Source organism: Octopus bimaculoides, chromosome 7 (genome assembly GCF_046866305.1).
Source record: "Octopus bimaculoides isolate indiv1 chromosome 7, ASM4686630v1, whole genome shotgun sequence".
Lineage (NCBI taxonomy): Eukaryota > Metazoa > Mollusca > Cephalopoda > Octopoda > Octopodidae > Octopus > Octopus bimaculoides.
Genome location: NC_142934.1, coordinates 4,784,691 through 4,790,388, shown reverse-complemented (window position 1 = coordinate 4,790,388; position 5,698 = coordinate 4,784,691).

Below are 5,698 nucleotides of genomic sequence, written 5' to 3'. Positions count from 1 at the left end.
AAAGGAAACGAGATAAAAACCGAACATTATCTAGGCCACTATCTTTCAAGATGCCATTGGATACGTAATTCAAAGAAATTGGCACAGCCCCTACAGTACATATAGCGCGGTAACAGCACAAATCCATCTGATATACACACGTTAAGACGTTTCAGCTTACCGAATGGCCGTAGTAATCTATATATATTTACTTCAGTTCGTATTGCAGCTGGCTTTGCTGTTGCTGCTGCTGATGTTGATGATGACCGTGATGATGATGAGAACGATGATACTGATGGTATGAAAACTATGACATCCATTGGCATATTATTGCTAATAATGATGGTTATAGTAGCAGTGGTGGTGGTGGTGAAGGTGGTGGTTCAGCTGATGGTGGAACTAATAATGGAAGGGGCGCCGGCGTTGGCTGTGATGATGGCGTTAATGATGGCGGTAATGGTGGCGGTGAATGTTACGTTGCATTGGGTGAAGATGACAGCGATGATAAAGAATTAAATAATGGAAGAACACGATACTCATGATGGCGGTGGTGTTGGCACTAAGTTAGCTCTGATGCAGCAGACTTATCCTTAAAAGCATCCCAACCATGGCCATCTCGTTTTTTTTTTCAGGTATTGTGTACCCTACACTACATTGTGTCCATTCTTTTCTAAAAAGATAGGATGTAACTTGAGGGAGATTTGACTGCTATATACACTAAACCGAGCGACCAGGTGGAAACTCCAGCAAAAGGTATTAATCGTGATGGTTTTAGTGGTGGTGGTGGTGGTGGTGGTGGTTGTAGTACTTGTAGCAATATATGTATTATATATATGTATATATATATATGTATTATATATATGTATATATATATATGTATTATATATATCAAAGGCATTTGATAAGGTAGATCATGGCATGATGAGTCATAAGCTACGAGACCTTGGCATCGCTGGTAAACTGGGAGAGGGGCTGCATGACCTCCTTAAAAACAGAAGTCAGGTAGTTGCAACCAATGGCACCCTTTCCGAGGAAACTCAAATCCTAAGTGTGTGTGTGTGTGTACGTATGATGGAATCCTCCATCAAAGAGGACGTATGAGTGTTCAGATTTTGCCGAACGACATGCAACGACTGATTTGTTTATACCGATCGAATGTTTGTGTTGTACATTAGCTCAACCCCTCCATCAAATCGACATTGTCTGATCATGCGCACGGTGTACCACACGTCCGATGTCAAAGCGATCGCAGAACAACGTGAGATGAAGTGTTTTGCTCAAGAACACAACGAACCAGCCGGTCTAGGAATTGAAACCACGATCTCGAAATCGTGAATGCAGCTCCTTAACCACTAAGCATCATCTTTATATGCATGTGTATGTGTGTGTGTGTGTGTATGTATGTATGTGTATATATATATTTATATATATATATATATATATATAATTTCCTGATCTCCATTTACTTTTCTTCTTTTAACTGTATGTATAGATGTATATATATATACATACATATACATACATACATACACATATATATATATATATATAGGTTGATGTGTATATTTTTCGGTATGCATACATATACACCTGCTAAGTATCCACGTATTTCTTATACATATACTCAAATCAACGTAGATACACATCAGCCGGTATACATGTACATAATCAGTCATAGATACGTACATCATACACCAACAAACGTATCACGAAGCTGCCCTCCTTTACACAAACAAACACAATTCTCCACACCCGTTCAAATTTTCCTCCGTCCTGTCACCATATTTTCATATGACCCCTACTTTCCCCACCTTCAGGCACAGTATATTAGATTCAATTATTCCCTAAAATCCCTTTTACCCCTCAAATAGCCACCCCTACTAATCCCACTACATTCCACATACCCCTTCTAACAGGCACGTACACAAGTATTCACCCAAGCGTATTCACCGCCTCCGGCTTTTGCCTATTGTCCATCCCTATCTGAAGGATAATCCCTGAGATTTAATCTAAAATTAGATTACGTATCCAGATGTCGTTTATTGACGTCACTTGTAGAGGAAATTATAGTAAATTTTTATTACTCCCTAAATTCCTTTAGCCTAATTAACAAAATGAACCTCACCTACAAACCCTAACACATTTCGCATGCATCCAAACCTTCATATATGCACACACTCACCCACACGCATGCGCCCTCTTCTGGCCTTCATCAATTGTTCCCTCGATACAAACTCTGAGATTAGAACTCTAGTATAAGGTTTTACAAGTTGCTATTAATGCTTTCATACATTTTTGAACAAGGGTGATTTGTATAATTAAAACTTAAATCATTTCAGTTATTTATGACAGGAGCAGTATTAATACCAAAAGGTAATCTTTATAGCTAAATTAACGTATTCGAACACCGAATACTGCGCTTTTAGCCTTTTTAGATCCTCTCATATATGTGTGCTTTTGTGCACCAGGTGCCTATATGATATGCAGTTAATTGCATTCTATAAACTTTTCATGCAATAAATTCAAAATATCGTTGGCCAAAAATGCGCTAAACCTTCTTTGTCAAAGCAAAACTGTCTAAAGTTATGCTAGGGAGCGAGTTAGGTTTATACTATGCTAATGAGGTAAAATAGGGACCAAAACACTGTGTCCATAGTTATCGCTTGCCTCCAAAGATCACACTCTTATTTTCCTAAGCATGTTATTTCATTCAAGAATTTATTTTTAAATGCTTGAAATTATTTCTCTCTTTCTTTGCTGAGTTTCTTAATAATTGCCGCTAGATTTTAGGTTTCTTTTCTGTCACAAGAAAAAGTTATCCATTGCTAAAAAAAAAACATACATACATGCACACAAAATCAGTGAGAAGGAGAATACCTATGGATAACTGCTTTGAAAACTGCAGCTTCTCTACCTAGATCAAACATTTTAATTCATATCAGTAATCATTGGTGCACTTGGCTATGTTAGTAAATGTCTAAGCAACACTCTAAAGAAGCTGGGATTTTCATGCAAAGAAAGAGGCCAGATAACAGGAACTTCGCAGATACAATTTGTAGGTGGAATAGCAAAAATATGTAAGACTTTCCTAATGTTTGATAGGTAACAATTATCGTTGTCGTTATCCAAATTCCAAAGATAGCACTTTTGTTTACTTGTTGGAAACCAGTTTCCTCTTTCTAAGATTACAAATAAATTTGAAAAAATAAATAAATAAAGGAAAGAAAAGAAATAGGGAAAGCATACAAACATACACACAGACAGACATGCACACAATTTTATAATAATTAGAAACATTAGTAAATTGTTTGAAAAATAATGAAAGGTAAACAAGCTGAAATTTCCAGAACGCCACCAGCCATTACACGAATACTGACATAGTGTGTTTGTGTTGCAAGAAGCTTCGCGTTTGCAAAGTTTTTTCTGTGTTAAGTTAACAAGGTTTTGTTTGCTTTTCAACAAAAATGGTCCATTAATGTCATACAACTAAATTCCAATCAAATCATCGCTCAAATATTCATTTATTTGTACATTATACACGTCCAAAACTATCTTCTCTTATGTCTGCATGTACGTGTTTCGGATATTATATAGACGTTTATGAGTGATTATGTTACTCTGTACGTTGTGTGTGTGTGTGTGTGTGTGTGTGTGTGTGTGTAATCTAAAACTCGACAATGTGTGAATAATGTGAAAAATAGAGACAGAAACGATATAGGTAGATAGATAGATAGATAGAGAGAGAGAGAGAGAGAGAGAGAGAGAGAGAGAGAGAGAGAAAGAAAGAGAAGGAAGAAAGGAAGGAAGGAAGGAAGGAAAGAGACAGTTGGAGGAAGAGAAAGAGAGAAACGTAAAGATGGAGTGTTTTTGTCGATGTGTGTATAAGAATGTGTATCTGTACGATAGAGTGTTAGTCTATGTATATTTGAGAAGAGAGTGTGTGCATGTTTGTCTGTGTGTGTGTGTGTGTGTGTGTGTGTGTGTGTGTGTGTGATTATGTAAATTTGCCCATTACTTCTCCGTGTTTAAAGTATGAGTTTGAATACAAATACGGTACACGCACACACACACACATACACACACATACGCAAACACACATACACAGACACAAAATTCACACTGAGTGTATATCTGTGTGTGTATGGTTTTTGTATGGATGTATATATATATATATATATATATATATATATATATATATATACACATATATATTGATACATACACACACACACATACGCATATATGTATATATGTATCAATATATATGTGTATGCGTGTATGTATGTATATATGTATGTATGTATGTACTAATGGCGGTGCATACCTCTGTGCGCGCGTGTTTGTCTGTGTGTGCTTATTTATGTGTGTGTGTGTGTGTGTGTGTGTGTGTGTGTGTGTGTGTGTGTGTGTGTGTTTGCTAAATAAATATACATGCATTCATGGTTTATTAAGACATTTCAACATTGAGTGCTTCTCTTTGGGAACTTATAAAAACAAGATTGTGGTCAAAGTTTAAAGACCGAAAAGAAACTAATCTGATTCAGGTCACTGCTCGAATTATTAAACATCTTTGATCTTTGTCAAAAGAAGAAAGTGTATTTTCGCGGCGCGTCGGTATACGGCTCTGTTTACATTCTTTTGTTAAGGAATTAAGGGAAATTCCTTCTTTAACCTTATTTAAATTACCAGCAGACATAACTTTTCTTCCCGTCCCTTAAAACATGTCACCCATTCGCTCGCCATTTTGTTATTGGCGAACGTTCAATAGAAGATGTGAAAGATCCTAACATCCCACCAACTATCCAAAATGGCTTTATATCGAGCGAGAAAGTATTTATTTGCATATTTTTTTCCATTTATTATCGATTTATTATTATTATTATTATTATTATTATTATTATTATTATTATTATTATTATTATTATTATTATTATTACTATTATTATTATTATTATTATTATTATTATTATTATTATTATTATTATTATTATTATTATTATTGCCTTTGCACAGCTTCTAATGCTGGAGATGTACTACGGTGTCAGCTGTTCACTACCAGTTAACTAAGGTAACACTTCTTATTTTTCGAGCACCTTCCGGAGTATTCGAGCGGTTCCAAGCAGTGCTGTTTTCTGCAGGTGCTCCACCCTTATTGCAACCCCTATTTGTTCCACGTACTTCTCAAGATTTTTACTCACTGTTCCCAGGGTTCCGACAATTATTGGTACTACTACCACCTTTTTCATCAACCACAACTGCTTTACCTCCGAAGCTAACCTGTCATATCTATCAACTTTCCTTTCTTCCTTATCACATACCTTGTATTCAGCTGAGCATGCTATATTTATGATCCAACATAGTTTGCTTTCTTTCTCAATTAAGAGAATGTCTGGCTTCCTATTCTCTATCTCATGGTCGCACTGATTCATAAAATCCCACAGGATCTTATTATTATTATTATTATTATTATTATTATTATTATTATTATTATTATTATTATTATTATTATTATTAATAGGTTAAATAGGATGATATCTATATTACAATAACCAATAATATGTTGTGCATGTATAGTAATATTGCGATCATGAAATTAGCATTACCTTATCTCACTCTTTCACACGGAACCCTAGGGTCCCGGGGAACCTTGGTTGAGAAAGGCTGGTGTAGAAGTTCTTAGTCGGAAGACATTAGTGTTGATTTGTAATTACGATAAAAT